The 19824-nt window shown below is 52.0% G+C and overlaps 1 protein-coding gene across 1 annotated transcript in view; it reads left to right on the forward strand.

Annotated features, from left to right (window-relative positions):
- The window catches only part of ehf (ets homologous factor), a 39507-nt gene that overhangs the window by 16184 nt on the left and 3499 nt on the right, over nt 1-19824 (forward strand). The window lies entirely within an intron of this gene.

The raw sequence follows: 19824 nt of genomic DNA on the forward strand, positions 1-19824 counted from the left end.
CTTCAAGGCTCCTGCACAAACCACTTGCTGCCAGACATGGGTGCACTAGTAGGAATTCCCCTTGGAATACAGCATGGCTGGAGAATGAACAGAGGCCACGCAGAGCAGGACAAGCTGCTAGAAGAAGGAGGAGGCGGAGGAGGGGGAGGAGGGAGAGAAGGGCTCTCAGCAGGAGGTCATATCCTCCCAGGGTGTTCAGGGAACAATTCTCCCACCTGAACCTCAGCGAGGAACAATGTGCGAGACGTCTACACTTGAGAAAGGATGGCCCCACTGAAATCTGCCACCTGCTGCAGCCACAACTGCAACCTCAGAGCAGGGCAAGGATCACAATGACAGTGGCTGTGAAGGTGATCGTGTCACTGAACCTTTATATGTCTGGCTCCTTCCGGGCTGGAGCTGGATATATTTGCAACACCTCGCAATTTGCCATCCACTGTTGCGTAAGGGAGGCCACTGAGGCTCTCTATTGAAAGAGAGTCGACTACATTTCATTCTCTCTTGCCAGAGACCAGCAGGTGGAGTGGGCATGCTGCTTTGCTGGGATTGCAGGCCTACCCATGGTGCAGGTTGCCATTGACTGCATGCACATCGCTTTGCCGGCACCGCATGTCAACTCTGAGATGTACCGCAACCGAAAGGGATTCCACTCCTTCAACTTCCAGCTGGTGTGCAAATATAGGCACCATATCATGCAGGTCAATGCCCAGTATTATATCACAGGAGAGCTAGGGTCGACTAGGCCTGTATTCACTAGAGTTTAGAAGAATGAGAGGGGATCTCATTGAAACGTATAAAATTCTGACAGGGCTAGACAGACTGGATGCAGGGAGGATGTTTCCCCTGGCTGGGGGGTCTAGAACCAAGGGTCACAGTCTCAGGATACGGGGTAGGACATTTAGGACTGAGATGAGGAGAAATTTCTTCACTCAGAGGGTGGGGAACCTGTGCAATTCTCTACCACAGACGGCTGTGGCGGCCAAGTCACTGAATATATTTAAGAAGGAGATAGATAGATTTCTAGATGCAAAAGGCATCAAGGGGTATGGGGAGAGAGCGGGAATATGGTATTGAGATAGAGGATCAGCCATGATCATATTGAATGGCAGAGCAGGCTCGAAGGGCTGAATGGCCTACTCCTGCTCCTATTTTTCTATGCTTCTATGTTCTATGTTTCTATGTATCTTGGCAGCAGTCATGATGCCTTTATTCTGTGGCAGTCTGCTGTACCATATACATTTGAGCCACCAAGACAAACCAAAGGGTGTCTACTGGGCGATAAGGGCTTTGTGCTGATGACATGGCTCATGACTCCGCTGCACAACCCATGCACACGTGCATAGCATGCATACAATGAAAGCCATGTTGCCACACGAAATGTGATAAAGCAGACCATTGGCGTGCTGAAACAATGCTTGTGCTGTCTGGAGCGCTCTGGAGGAGCCCTGCAGTACTCGGCAGAGCGGGTGTCAAGATTCGTAGTGGTCTGCTGCATGCTGCACAACCTCGCCATCATGATGACCCAGCTCTTGCCACCAGCTATATGGCGAGCAGCTGAGGAGGAGGAGCAGGACAGGGAGGAGGAGGAAGACGAGGAGGAGGAGGAAGAGGAAGAGGAAGGGAGGAAACAAGCCCCTTTCTTCCCGGGGTGTGCGTGAAGAACTCATCCGAGTGCGATACTAGTAACCCCAACCCCAATTCCCCATTCACCAACAGTCTCACACCTTACCTTCCCTCTGTCACTGACCATCACAGCCACAATACAAAAATAAAAGCCAACACAAAATAAACATTCCAAACCAAATTTATAAATCAAAGCATGCCATATTGCATACAAATGTAAACTAATCACCCTGTGCATCCCCTAAGTGCCTGTCTTCCGTGTGCCACCACTGCCGCTCTGCCTCTATGCTATCCTCTAAATTACGCACAGTGTGAGTACCTGAGCGGGTGGCTGCGAGTGTGAAATCGAGTGACAGTTTGTCTTCATCATCACTGACTTATTGCTCTTCCACCATTGCCTGGGCAGGTTGTCGTTCTTGGGTATCTGAAAGGAGAAAGGCACAAGGGTACGGTTGTGGTGAGGGGAGGGGGGCATTGTTATATCATCAGCAGCTTGTAAATTATAAGAGATTGTTGGACGAGGGGGAAGTGAGATGTGAGAGAGAGTATTAGGTATGAGGATACTGTCATCTTCGATGGTTTCAGCCCCACCATTGGCCATGTCCTAAGCAACGGCCGTTCCAATAATGGCCAGCACCGTCTCCTCCATGGGGGTTAGAACATGCAGGCGTGCCTGACCCCCGCCAGTTAGCTCCTGCTGCCTCCGATTGTGCGCCACCTTGTCCTGCAAGAGAGAAGGAAGTATGTCAGTGAGTGTGGTGCAATGAGTTTAAGTGATGTGCCTGTCATGGTTGAATAGCTGGCAGTGTGTGCAAGCTGTGAAATGTGGGTGTGAGGTTTGTAGCAGTGCTAAGTATGTGAAGGTGAGGTGAAGCATATGAATGTTAAGTATGAGGCCTGATTGATAGAGATGGTTGATAAGTGAGTGCTGGGGATGTGATGAGTTGAACAGTAGTTGAGGCTAGTGGTGCAGTTGGTAGGATATGGCATTTGAAGATGCATTCACTGACTTTGACCACTCATGTGAGGTAATTGAAATTCTTGCAGCACTGGATCCTGGTCCTCAGGGATTAACTCCTGGCATTGACCGCCATGGCTATCTGGTCCCACTGCCTTCTGAGTGTGTGTGTCTGGATGGCCTCCTGGCACTCTCTCCCATGTTGTGCCATTCTTCATTGTTTCCCAGGTCAGATTCACTTCCTAAACAACTGCCAGCACCTGCTCCAGCTACAATGCACCTCCCCCTTAAGAGGTGCAGGCTAGCTTTAAGCAGTGCAGGCTAGCTTTAAGTTGTGCTAGGAAGTTATGATTTTGGGTCCACTGCTGATGCATGCAGCCAATGAACAGCGTGGTTAGCGTTGGCTGCACACTGAAATCATTCAAATGAGCAGGCAACACAAAGTTGGCGTGCTGCCTACATTGCAATCAACGGGTGCGGGTTAATCACGCATGGTGATCCCTGTGCCCGTTTCCGGGGGCTAGCGAATTTAGCCCCAATGGCTTTTATATTCTGTCTGCTTATAAAACATTACTTTATGTTTTTCTCTTTATCTCTCTACAATATAGGTTTCCATAAAGGGGTCCACAGCTCCTAGGTGGTCTGTAAGGGAATCCTAGGGGTTCATAACCTCATCAGATTTCAATCTATCTGGGACTGAACACACAGAATGGGCATAGTGTCCTGAGAATTCTGCACTCTTTATTTTTTCTGCATTCATTGGTTTATTAGCCTGTTTATTCTGTTGCTCTAAACTAATAAAATACTTTTTCTTTAGTGACGGCACTGCTTTCCTTTGGATAGCTGGCACTGTCTTTTGGGAGGTAAGACACAAATTCCTTTAATATCTGCCAATGTTTGCTGTGGGAATGTGCCAATAGTTGAGGGGATTCATGAGAGTGTGTTAATATTTGAGTCCTCCCTGGGAGCATTCCAATATTTGCAAGAGGTCCCTGGTAGAATGTCAATATTTGAGGGAGTCACCAGTGTAAAATCTGTGGGTTGTTTAGTTAATTACTACACAGACTACCAGAGTAACTTAAAACAGGACTTTACTATTCGAAGGTCAGGGCGAATCTGCCCAATAAATCCTGACACAACACTTATATACTGGTGTGGTCACCGTCGGTATTACAGTATACAGAAGCCAAACAAAGTAGTGCCACACCTAAAATAGTTCTCTTAAAGGTGAACGGTTACATACAATAGTTCTCTTAAAGGTAGACGGGTACATACACTACAATCCTCCCTTTTTAGCTTACAACATACTTATTCCCCATTAAACATAACATATAATCAACTTCATGTAAAACAATTCACAGATATAGCCTCTGCGGGAAACAGTTCACAGATTCAGTCTCTGCGGGAACAGTTCACAGATTCAGTCTCTGGTCTTGACTCGGTCCGAACAACATCTCTGTGGTGTAGCCGGTTCACATTTCTAGCGTGACTCATCCAATAGTCTTTCCCTTGGCTTAACAGCTTGAACTTCCGTCCTGCTGAACCAGCAGTGCTGACTTTTACAAACAGCTGGACTGCCTTGGTAATTTTTCCTACTTTCCAACTGATTTGGCCCCCTTCGTAGGGCCCACGTGCATGGTCTGATAGAAGTGATAATGATTTAGATGGTTATCGTCTTCTGCTTCGTCTTTTTCTTTTCTGCTTCTTGGAGACTCTCGGGGCTCCCTTATCCGCTGCCAGCTGTAGCGCCACCATCTCCCTATGTTCCTTAGACTTTAAGTGCTTCATCCTGATTTCTGCACTTTGGGAGTTTTCATCACAAGCTGGGCAGACCAAGTCATCGTAATATTCCGTGTCACTCAACAGGTCATGGTAATATTCGGTGTCGTCCTGAGCTAGTCTAGCGAGAGGGCCTGCTACTTCTTCCTTACCCAACTGGACGTTAGCCGACTGTTGTTCCCTCCCTAGACATCTTTCCTGAAGAGACTTCTTCATGCGTTCATATTCATCCCGCTCTTCCTGGGTTCCCTGCCAATCCTTCACTAATGACCTCATTTGTGATTCCAATACTTCCCCTTCCATCGGGGATTGATTGATCGGGCATTTCAATCCTTCTACTGGAGCAGCTGTTTCAACATTCTGTAGTTCACATTGACGTGATTCAGCGTACTTTCGGCAGCCCCGTAAAATCTGTGTTGCAACCTCAACTATTCCCCAAACTTTTGAGAGCTCCGAACCCCTTCCCTTTGAAGATTGAAGCTCGTGTTCAAATGGTTCCCATTGCAGAGTCTTGTCTCTCAGCATATGAAGGAGTTGGCTGACCGTTAACTCTTCCACGGGGACCCTGTGGATCAGGGTCTTCTCCATTTCATCCACCTTTTCCTCCAATGCTTTCACCTTTTTTTCCTCTTGTACTTTGGCTTTAAGCACTCGGAGAAGTTGCGCCTTGATGCTCTCTAGCTCATGTTCAGGGGCCATTCTTACAGTCTCTGTGTTTCTTACAGTTGCCTTTTCTTTCACTGAAAGAATTCCCAGTTGAATCTGTTCTTCAAGTTGTTGAACCTCGGTCATTGCCGCCTCATATTTGTCTTGGGTTTCCTTCAATATTTTTATGAGTTCTTGGACATCTTGACTTTCATGTTCTGCCATGTCTTTCACCTCTAATTTCTCATCTATGGATGGAACTTCTACCGATGAGTCTGTCTTGGCCTTGAGCTCATCAAGAATTTCCTGCAGCCTTTGGACTTCTTGCTCATGTTCAACCTTTAGTTGCTCATAAGCTTCCACTGAAACTAGCTTTTCGGAGGTTGTCGAGTTAACCTCCTCCAGGATTGTAGCCTGGGCCTGTTCATACTGTTCCTTCAACTTTTCAAACTCTGCTTGTAAGGAGTCGTAGAGAAGAACTGGAATAAAATCCTGGCTTCCTGAAGATTCCTCTTCATTTGCTTCTTTCTGCAAATATTCTAACTCCTGAACATCATAAGGGAGATGTGATCGGTGATTGGTCACGATGGCTCTATGGTCGCTCTCTGCTTGAGCTAGCTGCTTCTGTTGTCTTTCCAGATTCTCCCATTCGGCGTCATAGAACTTTTTCATTGTTTTCATCTCTTGTACGAGACGGTAACTCAATTGTTCTAATTGTTGTCGTAATTTGAAATAAAGTTGAGTCCGAGTTCGGTGTTCTTCCGTCATGGATATGTCCTTAAACTGAACAGACTCAGAATTCTCTGTCAAACTATGTTGTCGTTGTTCGGTGGAGATCTGTTCTGAAACTTTGTTCTTCTCTGGAACATAAGCCTTTCTGCATGCCTTCGTTTTTCCAACCTTAGTCGGCAAGTCCATTTTAGCCTTGTCTTTCACATTTGGGTTGGTCTTATCGTCATCCGATTCAGAATCTGAGCTGATTGTCTGCACCGAGTCCTCACTCGTTATGGCTTTTAGATAGTGCCATTCCATGTCTATTTTCTTGATCCACTCCCGTCCTAGAAGTGGTGGTCCTCCCTCAGGTAGTACGTATAAGTTCATTCTTGGGTGTTCTTTACCCCATCTCTCACCTTGACTCTTATCTTTCCCATGGGGTATACTTTATGCCCCGTGTATGTCTGCAACACGAACTTGGTATCTCTTAAGGGTATATGTGAGAATAGCTGGTGGTAATCCCTTCGATTTATGACTGATAGAGCTGATCCAGTGTCCAACTCCATTTTCACCTGGACTCCAGCTATCTTTAGCATGACACAGATAGTTTGTAGGTCAGCTTCCTTACTCACATTGTGAATTCTCAGACTACCCAGCTCCTGGCCGTTTGGGTCTGAGTTCGAATTCTGTTCTTCTGAACTCTTCTCAGCCACCTTGTGTACCTTGTTGTACTTTTCCTGTGATGGCTTCCTTTGGTTGTTGGTCCTTTGGTTGTTGGTCTTCTTCCCTGACCGGCATACCTTAGCTATGTGACCCAGTTTGCCACATTTCCTACATTCCTGGTTCTTAAACCAGCATTGGTTCTGGTCGTGTGTTGTCTTCCCACAACGATAACATTTTGTTGTTGTCGAGGTAATTTGATCCACACTGAGTGCCGCTGTCTTTAGCTGCATTTCCGCAGTTCCCTTCGCTGCGGCTTCGTGCGATGCTGCAATAAGGACAGCCCTGTCAAGTGTAAGGTCGTTCTCTTCGAGTAGTCGCTTTTGCGTTCCTTCCTTTGCCAATCCGCACATGAACTTGTCTCGCAATGCCTCTGTCAGATTCCCTCCAAACTGGCAGTATTTCGCCAGTCTACGCAGTTCGACCAAGTATTCTGCGTTGCTTTCGTCTTTCCGTTGCGTTCTCGCATAGAATTTGAATCGTTCCGCCAACATCAACGGTGTGGGGTTCAAGTGATCCTTCAGAACAGCCACAATATCATCGAAAGTCTGATCCGCCGGTTTAGCTGGTGATAGTAGATGCTTCAAGAGCCCGTATGTCTTCGCACCCATCGAGTTTAGCAAGGTTATAGCTTTGTCATCTTCTTCTATTTTATTGGCCTCACAATAGATCTCAATGCGTTCCACATACGTGGCCCAGTCTTCTACCTCGGAATTAAAATCGTTGATGTTACCACGCTTAGGCATCTTCCTCTCTTCCTGATAAACACCACGAATTATTTCTTTAAAATTTTTTTTTTTTCAAGATGGCGGTTCCCGCGAAAATGGCGGTTTCCCGCGCTTATCTTCTCTCCCCGCCCACTTCAATGGCGGTTTCCCGCTTCTGTCTTCTTCCCCGCCTAATGGCGGCTTCCCGCGTTTCTTCCCTGGCGGGAGGGGTACACTTTCCCCACGGGCGACGGCCGCTGGCTTTCAGGTTCACAGCCTGCGCGTCGGCTTCAGTGCTTTCCCTTTTCTCGGCAGGGCAACCGGCGCTGGGTACACCCCGTTGACGGCGAACAGTTTCAGCCGCTGGGCTGGCTCTCGCTCAGTTCCCCTTGCTCGGGCTCTGTCTCTCTCCTGCTCGCTCGGCTCTACCGGCGCTGGGTACACCCCGTTGACGGAGAACAGTTTCAGCCGCTGGACTGGCTCTCGCTCAGTCTCCCTTGCTCGGGCTCTGTCTCTCTCCCGCTCGCTTGGCTCTCAATCGCGCCTCCCAGCCCTCTCGCAGTCCGGTGCTTCCCTCCCCGGCTGCGGCTGAGTTTATCTCTTCCCGCGCCTACGTTCCCGGTCGCAGCGCTTCGTGGCTTCGGTCGCTGCCCGGCCTTTTTCGCCGGTCGCGGTCTAGCTGTCTCACGACGCCGTTGCGTCCCACAGCCTGTCTGTACCGCGGCTTCCTTGCTACACGCTGCCCCAGTCTCAGCGCCTCTGGACCCGACTTCTGTCCGGCTCCTTTCCCCCTCGACCGTGGTTGAGTGCGCCGCCCTTATCCTCCGGTTATTCTTTTTACTTTCCCTTACTCACAGTCACCGTGGCCGCCTTGCTTCTCGTGCTGATCGGCTCACTCCTCACCGTGGCAGAAGGGACAGTCAGTGCCTGTTGCTGATGGAAGTCTTTGTCTCTAAATTCTTCCTCCTTTCTAGTTCTGCAGCCTCGAGTTTTCTCCCAGCAGAACGACGAGGGCGGTTGCCTCTTCTCGACGCTCGTTAACTGCTTCGGAAGTATTGTTGCCGCAGGGTACGATCGGACTCGTCGCCACTGTAAAGTCTGTGGGTTGTTTAGTTAATTACTACACAGACTACCAGAGTAACTTAAAACAGGACTTTACTATTCGAAGGTCAGGGCGAATCTGCCCAATAAATCCTGACACAACACTTATATACTGGTGTGGTCACCGTCGGTATTACAGTATACAGAAGCCAAACAAAGTAGTGCCACACCTAAAATAGTTCTCTTAAAGGTGAACGGTTACATACAATAGTTCTCTTAAAGGTAGACGGGTACATACACTACAACCAGGAGTTTGCTAAGAGTTATGTTGAACTGTGGCAGTGTTTCAATATCTGAGAGGGTCCCAGGGAGCATCCCATTATTTGCTAAGAGTTGTTGTGAATGTGCCAGTATTCGCTGGAGCTCCCCCCACAAAAAATAATTGAAACTGTGAAGGTTACTTTTGGAGTGATGGCTGTTAGAATGCCAAGACAATCACCATTCACCTTGAAATTTGTATGAATAGAGCAATTTCACCAGTTACAAAGATACACTTCAAGACACACTGAGAGCCAGGACCATTGCCAGGGTCAAATTATATGCCAACCAAAACCTTAATGGTGGCAACCAGTGTTTGAAGCCTATTGTCCACTTCTCCATGTAATAGATTGAAAATCGGTCCCATTATTCCATTGACTCAAATAGTGCACACCGTGATCAGTTTTAAAAGGAACACATACATAGATTTTACAGCACAGACACAAGACATTCGGCTCAACAGGTCTATGCTGATGTTGATGCTCCACATAAGTCTCCTCTCACTCTATTTACTTCACCTCACCCTATCAACATAGCCTTCTATTCCGTTCTCCCTTGCGTGTTTATCTAGGTTCCTCTTAAATGCATCTATGCTAATCGCCTCAACTACTCCTTGTGATAGCAAGTTCCATTTTCTTACCAATCTCTGGCCTAGAAATTCAGTGGTGTTAGCGCCCACTTAGCGCCTAAAGAGGTCTTTTGCGCCGGCGCTGTTGGTAGCCTGGAATTCAGTGTAGCGCAAATGGTGGCGTTAGCTGGTAGCGCTGCGCCGGCACCGATGACGTCATCGGTGTGCGCAGCGCCCCGGTTCCAACGCGATGCCGGCCCGACGCCCAAATTCAGTTGCCGCCGCCTCCCCCGTAGCGGGCGCAAAGAGCGTTTGTAAAACGGGGCCTTGCAGCTCCGAGAGGCCGGGGCGTAAAGGTGGAGGTGCGGCCAGCCGCTTTCCCGGCGGCCGCTTGGCCGCACCTTCCTCCCCGGACTCCCACACCACCCCCCCCGCGGCATTGGTCTCTGACCCCCGCGAGCCCGGCACTTCTCCGTGGTGCCGGGCTCATTTGCCGGGGGAATCCAGCGGCGATCTCACGGCTGCAGGCAGCTCCTCCTTAAGAGAAGGAGGAGGCCTGCAGTACCGCAGCCTGCCGCACCGCATCGGGTGGCGCTGCGGCAGCTGGACGCCTGAAATTGACTTTCAGCACCCCAAGCGGAGGCGGCCAAACCCTGCAATAGCGCCCGCCTCCGTCTTGGGGCGCTGCAACTGAATTTCAGGCGGGCGCTACGGGAATCCGGGCGTGCGCTAACTTTCGGGCGCTAAAGACCTGGCGCGGCGATAGCGAATTTCTAGGCCTCTGAGTTTAGAAGCGTCTCCTGAATCCCCTATTGGATTTATTGGGTGACTATCTTATATTTACGGCCCCTAGTTTTGGACTCCCCCACAAGTAAAAAGATCTTTTCTATGTCTACCCTATTGAAGCCCTTCATCATTTTAAAGACTTGAGGACAATAACCTTCAACATGTGCGATTTGTTTCCTGTCCACGGCGAGGGACAGGATAAAGTCCACAGTCTCCTGATGTGCTGCTAAATTCCACCAGACTCTCCCAACCTGCTGTTTCCTCTCACACAGCAACTGACCTACTGCCTCCTGCCCACTTGAATCTCAAACTATCTGCTGAGCAATCAACATAGTGTGGCGGAGCCACTAAAGGACTCAGATCGTTTGTATATAATTCCCTTTAACAGCATGTTAGCTACAGCCTGAGTCTGTCGCCTAGAAATTCAGTCTGGACACTTTTGGGGCGCTAAAGTCGGGCGTTCGCTAAAGTTAGCGCCCGCCGGAAAGTGTAGGCCACATCGCCGAAATTCAGTAGAGTTGGCCAAGAGTTTGGCCGAGCGCTGAAACTGGCGTTGCAATGCTCTCTTCAGGCGCTAAGCCGGCGATGCGGCCTGATAACGCCGAGGCCGGGCGCAGCGCAGGTGCGGTCATGTTTTGATTGACAGCAGACACCCTGACGCCGGCCAGCTCTTAAAGGGGGAAGGGTCGACTTTGACTGCTGCCACGCCCTGGATAGTGGAGCCCTGCAGCTAGGCCTCAACACTGCTGGTGGGCCAAAATAGCGCCTGGAGCCATGGAGAGGGCCCGTGAACGAGTGCAGCGCTTCTCAGAGCATGCTCTGAGGGTGCTGATTAATGGTGTCGAAAACAAAAGAGAGATCTTGTGCCCGGACAGTGGCAAGAAGGCTCCCAGGAGCCAGTACAGGAAAGCCTGGAGGAAAATCGCCCGCAGGGTGTCATCCACCTGCGATGTCCCCAGGAGTGCGGACCAATGCCGCAAGAAGTACAGCGACCTCACTCGGATGGTGAAGGTGAGTACCCTTTCCAGTGTCCTCCTCATCCTTGCATGTGCACCTCACATTATGGGCAAAGGGACCTCAAAGGACTAATGGGCAGCCCTCCTCCCGCAGCAATGGCACTGGCATGATCATCAATAGCACTTTCTGCACTTACCACACTGGCCAAGCTATTCGACCATGGGAGGCAGTGCACACAGCAACAGGGCACCACACTGGCCAAGCTATTCGACCATGGGAGGCAGTGCACACAGCAACAGGGCACCACACTGGCCAAGCTATTCGACCATGGGAGGCAGTGCACACAGCAACAGGGCACCACACTGGCCAAGCTATTCGACCATGGGAGGCAGTGCACACAGCAACAGGGCACCACACTGTACTTAGAGGCCGTCCTTTCTCTTGCAGGCCAAGCTGGCGCGGAATTTGAGGAGCCAGTCTGCCACCGGGGGAGGCCGTCCCCAGTACCAGGCGCTCAGTGAGCTGGAGGAGAGCGTGGCTCGACTCATGCGTGCCCGGGTGACTGGCCCTGTTGCGATCGGAGATGCGGACCCTGTACTGGGACCCACTGGTAAGGACATGACCGGTTGGACCTCTGTCGTTGCCCTTGCGCTTCAGATCTACATCCTTTCGCACTGACCGACAAATGCGCATAATGCCACCACTCAGGCCTCCCTCGCTGACGCCCTGTCCTCACTCTAAAGCTACTCTTGTGCCTTCCTGCTTTCAGCTGGTGAGGAGGAGGTGGTCCCTGAAGCTCAGAGTGCCAGGCCCTTGGAGGAGGAGGACGACGAGGACCAGGAGGAAGGCGGCACATCGGGGGAACCCTCATCCGCGCCAGGGGATGGCAATGGAGGGGAGACATCTGGCCTGCAGGAGAGCCAGGGGGAAGTGTTGCAGGGGAGGGCAGATCCTGGGCCCAGTGGGCTCGAGGCACGCGGGAAGGGTCCGGCAGCACGCCGGCCTTCTCCCCAGAGGGGGGAGGTGTTGCAGGGGAGGGCAGATCCTGGGTCCAGTGGGCTCGAGGCACGCGGGAAGGGTCGGCCAGCTCGGCGGCCTTCTCCCCAGAGGGAGAGTCCGCCCTCCAGTCCGGAGACGGTCCTCGCCCAGGAGGTGCGCCTCCTCGATGAGATGTCGGCGGCGTCTGAGTGGCGCCACCAGGAGTTCATGGGGGTTGTGCAACAGATGCCTCAGGCCATTGAGTCCCTGGCTCATAGTGTGGTCGCTTTCGGGGAATCACAGGCCAGGGGGGTCGAACAACTCGCGGCAGCGCACGACAGGGGTGTCCAGCAACTCGCGGCAGCCCAGGACGCGACTCGCGAGATGAGTGGTGCCGTCCAGACACTGGCAGAGCTGATGCGGGCACATACCAGGGCAGTTCGGGCACTCACTTCTGCCACACTCGCTGTGGCGCGGAAGCATCGCCAGGGCACCCGCCGCCCTGCTGCAGCACAGTGGTCTGGCCTCCACCAGATTGCTGCGCTTGCTGCACTGCCAGCCCGGCCGAGTGCCAGTGTCTCTGGCGAGCAGCGCGCGCCTGCCATCAGCCAGCTTGCCCCCATTGGTGCAGCCGACACTGCCACTCCCCCAGCCAAGGTGCGACGAGCTGCTGCTGAGACTGATGCTGGCCAGCCACAGCTGCAGCAGTCAGCAGCCGGCCCCTCCCGGGCCGGGCCTCGTCTAGGCCGACCCCCAAGGGCATCTGCCGACACGCATTGTGGCCCTCATGAGCCTTCCCCCAGCCTTGCCACACGCGCAGGGCCCAGGTTGAGGCAGAGCAGCAGGTCGGGCAGGGGCCAGAGAAGCCTGTCTAAGGATTCGCCCTCTCGGCACACCCATTAGAGTGTGGTGATAGCGGTTTTTTTTATATTGGAGGGCTTGTGTTCTGGGGGGGCATTATTTTGGTAAGGCCGAGGATCAAGGCATTTTTTGTTTTTAGGGGGGTGTTTGTGTTGTGGAGGGGGGGGCTTATTTTTGTAAGGCCGATGATGAAGGCCATTTGGATGGGCAAGTTTTGTTAGTCCTCCCCAGGTTTTGGGAGTGACAGATGTTTTTGACTGTTTTTTGGGGGTCTTGTCTGTTTTTCTGTTTCATGTGGGAAGGGCCCTGAGTTTGTGAAATAAAGCTTTTTATTTATTCAGCATGTCCACGTCTCAGGTTTCAAGTGGTTGTTGCGTTAACCGGCTGAGGGCTTGCGGTGCGGCTGCCTTCAGGTGCGTTCATTGCCACAGCCCATTCCCTGACAGGGGGCCTAGAAGTGCCGATCAATAAGCCCCCGGCGGACGGCCCTTGGACCTTGTGGCTCCCTCCTGGGCTGGTACTCCTCCTCCTCCTCCTCCTCCTCATGGTCCTCCTGCTCGTCCTCCTGAGGTGGTGGTGCAATGTCAGGTGGCAGTGCCTGAGTCCTGCGGATAGCCAGGTTGTGCAGCATGCAGCACACGACGACGAACTGGGAGACTCTATCCGGCGAATACTGTAGAGATCCGCCGGAACGATCCAGGCAGCGGAACCGTTGCTTGAGGACGCCTATCGTTTGCTCTATGATGTTCCTTGTGGCTTGATGGCTTTCATTGTATGCCTCCTCCGCTGGGGTCCTGGGCGCGCGGAGCGGGGTCATGAGCCATGTACACAAAGGGTAGCCCTTGTCCCCGATAAGCCATCCCCTTGGTGGAGGCTGTGCCTCGAACATGTCAGCCACAGTAGTCTGGCGCAGGATAAATGCATCGTGGCTGCTTCCTGGGAAGCGGGCATTGACAGCTAGGATGCGCTGCCTGTGGTCACACACCAGCTGTACATTTAGGGAATGGTAGCCCTTCCGGTTGCGGTAATCCTCGGCATTGTGGATAGGTGCCCACATAGCCACATGCGTGCAGTCAATGGCGCCCTGCACCATGGGGAAGCGCGCAATCCTGGCAAATCCGACTGCACGCTGCTCCTGCCTCTGTCGGGTCATGGGGAAGGAGATGAATTGGTGTCTCCTCGCGAAAAGTGCATCGGTGACCTGCCGGATGCAGCGATGTGTGGCGAACTGGGAGATGTTCGCTATGTCCCCAGCAGCGGCTTGGAAGGAGCCGCTTGCATAAAAGTTCAGAGCCACCGTGACCTTCACTTCCACCGAGAGAGACGTCCTGCACATCAGCTGTGGACGCAGATCTCTGTGAAGCAGCTGGCAGATCTCTGCAACCACCTCCCTTCTGAAGCGCAGCCTCTTAACACAATGCGCCGCAGTCATGGTGAGATAGGACACCTGCTGCCAGTATTGCCTGAGTGGGTAAGGCCTACGTTGCCGACGCCTGATGGCTCCTCTGCGTCTAGGCATGGCTGGCCCTCTCTCACAGCGTCTGCGAGCCCTTCGCACATAATGCTGCAACTGAGGGTTGGACCCCCATACAGCCCCCATAATAAAGTTGAAAACAGTGAAATCAAATGAATCAAATGTCAAAGCACTGGCCAGAAGCCAAAAACACCTCTCCTATGTTGTCCCAAATCAGTAAGCTCTGTCCCTTGGTCTCTGTCCAGAAATCCAAAGCAGTAAAGTCATTGCAGCAAAATGGCTGGGCTTTATAGGTCAGTGTAAGTGCCCTTTAATTAGCGCTCCCCGAGGCCCGCAGGGCCTCTGTTGCGTTCCACTTCACAGTTCTTAGCAGCGCCACGCCCACATTGGGCGGGCGCCACTGAATTTCCGGTTTGGGGCGCACAAACAGCGTTGCACGACGAAATGACGTCATAAGCTGCGCGCGCAGCTGAGCGGGCGCAAACACTTTGCGCCGGCGCTAAATGTCAACTGAATTTGGGCGTTGGCGCAGATCGGTCTGCGCCCGGGCGCTAAGTGCCTAGCGCTGGAAATATACCCCTCTTATGGCGTTACCGGCTGGCGCAACCAACTGAATTTCTAGGCCTGTATCTTTATTTATACTGTTTACTTGTACAGAGCGTGATTACTTTAACAGCGCGGGTAAACGCGATGACGTCACGCCGTACATCACGTGATCCCCCACTGGCGGGAAGAACGTGATGATGTCATGACGTCAACCACGGGACCGCCCTAGCAGTCCTCGTGGAGCCTCCGAACTGAACAGACCTACACTTGATGTTCTCCTGCAGTTACTTGTTTAAACCTGTTAGTTTCCATTAAACTTCGTTTTGTTTGAGCGCCTGAGTGGACCTCAGTCTTTGGATAGGAACTAGACATTCATACAATAGAATCATAGACATCCAGATACCATGAATGCACCTGCGGTCTGTGAGTCTGCTTGAAGTAGAAAAAGTACTAGAGGGTGTAATAATGAAAGGAAACTGAAGATGCTGTATTTTCTATCCACAAATTTATATCTGTGACCATTTCATCTTGTATAAAATGTGCACAAGCCTGGATTTCACACAGATAATACATGCGGTATGATTGCTGTGAAATGCAGAGGTTTCAAATGCAGAAGTAGCGGAGAATATAGGCCGAATTTGCATTTCTAGGGAGAGCAGAGGACAAAACAGTTGGTTGTCTGAGCGAGCTGAATTGTGAAGGGACAATTCCACGAGAGTTGCATTCAGTATGGTTTCTGCTAGAACAGGTTGTGTGAAAGAAAGAAATGGAGGAGCAGGGAGGAAAGGAGTGCTGTTGACAGTGAAGTAATGATACCAACAGAGAAATAGTGACTGCTGAAGGGAGAGAAGGACAAGGAGGGAGTAATGTGCAAGTACGCCAGCCCCACACTTATCATTGATGAACCTGCATGCTGGTGTCATGCTGGTGTAAGGAAATGGTTAATTCTTAACTTTTATCTTTTGCCTGCTAAGTGAGTTTGTGTTAGAAGGCTGGAAAAGTCAGCTATGTTTCCCAGAAAGAGGCTTTAGCTGATAAGCATTTGGCTACAAGCTTTCTTTGTCCGAGCCTCTCAGGTATCTCAGCTATCCTCCTAAGGATTAACTCCTAAAGGATACATCTGCATAAGTGATAACTCATCTGTTGGTGAGTCTTGGACTTCTGTCTTCAGGTGAATGATTTGCTTGACAACTCAGTCAAGTTAAAGCCTTGATAAGGTGTATGGGAGGCCTTCTTGTTAAAACTGAAATTTATTAGACAGAAAGAAAGAAAGAAAGACTTGCATTTATATAGCGCCTTTCACTCAGGTCCCATTCCAGGGACATGAGCACTCAAAGCTAGGCTGACACTCCAGTGCAGTGCTGAGGGAGTGCTGCACTGTCGGAGGTGCCGTCTTTCGGATGAGACATTAAACCGAAGCCCTGTCTGCTCTCTCAGGTGGACGTAAAAGATCCCACGGCACTATTTCGAAGAACAGCAGGGGAGTTATCCCCAGTGTCCTGGCCAATATTTATCCCTCAATCAACATAACAAAAACAGATTATCTGGTCATTATCACATTGCTGTTTGTGGGAGTTTGCTGTGTGCAAATTGGCTGCCGCATTTTCCACATTACAACAGTGACTTCACTTCAAAAGTACCTCATTGGCTGTAAAGCGCTTTGAGACGTCCGGCGGTCGTGAAAGGCGCGATATAAATGCAAGTCATCTTCTTCTTCTTCTTCATGACCACCGGACGTCTCAAAGCGCTTTACAGCCAATGAGGTACTTTTGGAGTGTAGTCACTGTTGTAATGTGGGAAAGTGAATAACGGGATGAGGTATTACTTTGAAACATGGAGATTCTCACGTAGCTAGAGTGAAAGAAAGGTATAAGAAGAAGAGTGTGATATGCCTATCAATTAGTCCAATAAAAGGCGACGAGTTAAGAACGTAACTGAAGGTTTTTATTGGCTAAATAACAGAGCCCACCCTCGTGGGTGATCCGATCCAACAGGGAGGAATACTAGCCAGTCAGCTACCTTTATACCTGGGCAGGTAATGGGCGGAGTCGGAGGTGGTCAGCCCAGGTATAACAGTGCGACAAGAGGCGACCTCGTGTAGTGATGTGACAGTGAGAACAGTGAGAACAATATACAGTGATAACTATAACAGTGGTTTACCACATTCACCCCTTGTTTAGATTAGAGTCCGGCGGGGTGAAGTGTATTACCAGCTCTGGTATGTCAGTCTGTCCGGAGGCTTCGTTAGCCTCTCCGATCGTCGCAGCGGCGGTGTTACATTATCCGGTGTTAAAGCTGGTGTCTGCGTAGTCGGCAAAGGCTCGTGGGGTTCCGGCATGCCGTCTACCTCGGCTGGACTCGGGGGGTTGGGAGGGGGGGGTGAGGGTGCGAGGTCTCGTAAGGAGACAGTGTCCTCCCGTCCGTCTGGGTAAGCCACATAGGCGTACTGGGGGTTGGCGTGCAGGAGGTTCACCTTCTCGACCAGGGGGTCCGTTTTATGGGCCCTCACGTGCTTTCGCAGCAAGACGGGTCCCGGAGAGGTCAGCCAGGTTGGTAGGGTGGTTCCCGTAGTCGACTTCCTGGGGAAGACAAACATTCGGGCATGGGGGGTGGTGTTAATGGCAGTGCAAAGTAGTGACCGGATGGAGTGCAGCGCAATCGGGAGGACCTCTTGCCAGCGGGAGGTTGGGAGGCCCTTAGACTTTAAGGCTAAGAGGGTGGCCTTCCATACCGTCGCGTTCTCTCTTTCCACCTGGCCGTTCCCTCGGGGGTTGTAGCTGGTGGTCCTGCTTGCTGCAATACCCCTCTCCAATAGGAACTGACGGAGTTCCTCGCTCATGAAGGAGGCGCCCCGGTCACTATGTATATAGTTCGGGAACCCGAACAAGGCGAAGAGTTTGTTCAGGCATTTAATGACCGTGTTACTGGTCATGTCTGGGCAGGGGAAGGCAAAGGGGAAACGGGAGTACTCATCAACGATGTTGAGGAAGTACACATTACGGTCGGATGACGGTAGGGGCCCCTTGAAGTCGATGCTCAGACGCTCGAAGGGGCGGGTGGCCTTGATCAGGCTTGCTCTGTCCGGCTTATAGAAGTGCGGTTTGCACTCAGCACAGATCTGGCAGTTCCTGGTCATGGTCCTGACCTCCTCGATGGAGTATGGCAGGTTGCGGGCCTTAATGAAATGGTAGAGTCTGGTGACTCCGGGGTGGCAGAGGTCATTGTGGAGGGTCTGAAGTCTATCACTTTGCGCGCTGGCGCATGTAATGCGTGAAAGAGCATCAGGGGGGTCGTTCAGTTTACCGGGCCGGTACAAGATCTCATAATCATAGGTGGAAAGCTCGATTCTCCACCTCAAGATTTTGTCGTTCTTGATCTTGCCCCTCAGCTTGTTATTAAACATGAAGGCAACCGAGCGTTGGTCGGTGAGGAGGGTAAATCGTTTGCCTGCCAAGTAGTGCCTCCAGCGCCGTACTGCCTCCACAATTGCCTGGGCTTCCTTCTCGACCGACGAGTGTCGGGTCTCGGGGCCCTGTAGGGTCCTTGAGAAGAAGGCTACCGGCCTACCCTCCTGGTTAAGGGTAGCGGCTAGGGCGAAGTCGGATGCATCGCTCTCCACTTGGAAGGGGATTGACTCATCCACTGCGTGCATTGTGGCCTTGGCTATGTCTCCCTTAATGAGGGAGAAGGCCGCGCACGCCTCTTCCATGAGGGGGAAGGATGTGGTTTTCAGGAGGGGTCTGGCTTTGTCCGCATAATTGGGTACCCATTGGGCATAGTAGGCGAAAAGCCCCAGGGTTCTCCTAAGTGCTTTTGGACAGTGGGGGAGGGGTAGCTCCATGAGGGGGCGCATTCTTTCGGGGTCGGGGCCGATGACTCCGTTCTCTACTACACAGCCAAGGATGGCAAGGCGCGCTGTGTTAAACACGCATTTCTCCTTATTGTAGGTGAGGTTCAGCCGTTGGGCCGTACGGAGGAATTTCTCCAGATTCACGTCGTGGTCCTGCCGGTCGCGGCCGCAGATGGTGACGTTATCTAGGTAGGGGAATGTGGCCTGCAGTCCGTTCTGGTCAACCATCCGGTCCATCTCCCTTTGGAAGACCGAGACCCCGTTGGTGACACCGAAGGGGACCCTAAGGAAGTGGTATAGGCGCCCATTCGCCTCGAAGGCGGTGTACTGGCGGTCCTCGGGGTGGATAGGGAGTTGGTGGTAGGCCGACTTAAGGTCGATGGTCGAGAATACGCGGTATTGTGCAATCTGATTGACCATGTCAGATATGCGGGGAAGGGGGTATGCGTCCAGCTGGGTGTATCTGTTTATGGTCTGGCTGTAGTCGATGACCAGGCGATTTTTATCGCCGGTCTTAACGACCACGACCTGGGCACGCCAGGGGCTGTTGCTCCCCTCGATGATGCCCTCCTTCAGGAGACGCTGCACCTCAGAGCTAATGAAAGCTCTGTCCCCAGCGCTGTACCGCCTGCTCTTGGTAGCGACGGGTTTGCAGTCGGGGGTGAGGTTAGCGAACAGGGAAGGTGGCGGCACCTTGAGGGTGGATAGGCTGCAGGTGTTACGCGGTGGGCGGTTTAACCTTCGCTGGTTGTCGACTGTGAGTGGGGGGAGGGGTCCACCGTATGCTAGGGTTACACTTTGGAGGTGGGATTGGAAGTCCAGCCCTAGTAGGACGGCAGCGCAGAGCTGGGGGAGGACGAGGAGTTTAAAGTTTTTATACTCTGTACCCTTAACCGACAAGGTCACAGCACAGTAGCCGCTAATGTCCGTGGCGTGGGACCTCGATGCCATCGAGATTCGGTTGCGCGTTGGCAGGACAGGGAGGGAGTAGTGGCTCACCATGTCTGGGTGGATGAAGCTCTCCGTGCTTCCGCTGTCGAACAGGCAGGTCGTGGCGTGGCCGTTTACTTTGATGTCCATCATCGACTTGGACAGGTGGTGTGGGCGGGCTTGATCCAGAGTGACGGAGGCTAGCGTGTAGGTAAGCGAGTCGTTGTCGTCTGCGGGCGAGGCGGTCGTCGGGTCCGGGGGCCCGGTGGCAGTCGGGCGTGGTGTGTAAAATGGCGTCTCCCACGAGGTAGGACAAAATGGCGGAGAAGATGGCTGCCCCCATAACTCACATGAGGCACTATTGGGGTC

Source organism: Somniosus microcephalus, chromosome 15 (genome assembly GCF_052327205.1).
Source record: "Somniosus microcephalus isolate GS21.2 chromosome 15, FLI_Smic_1.0, whole genome shotgun sequence".
Taxonomy (NCBI): Eukaryota; Metazoa; Chordata; class Chondrichthyes; order Squaliformes; family Somniosidae; genus Somniosus; species Somniosus microcephalus.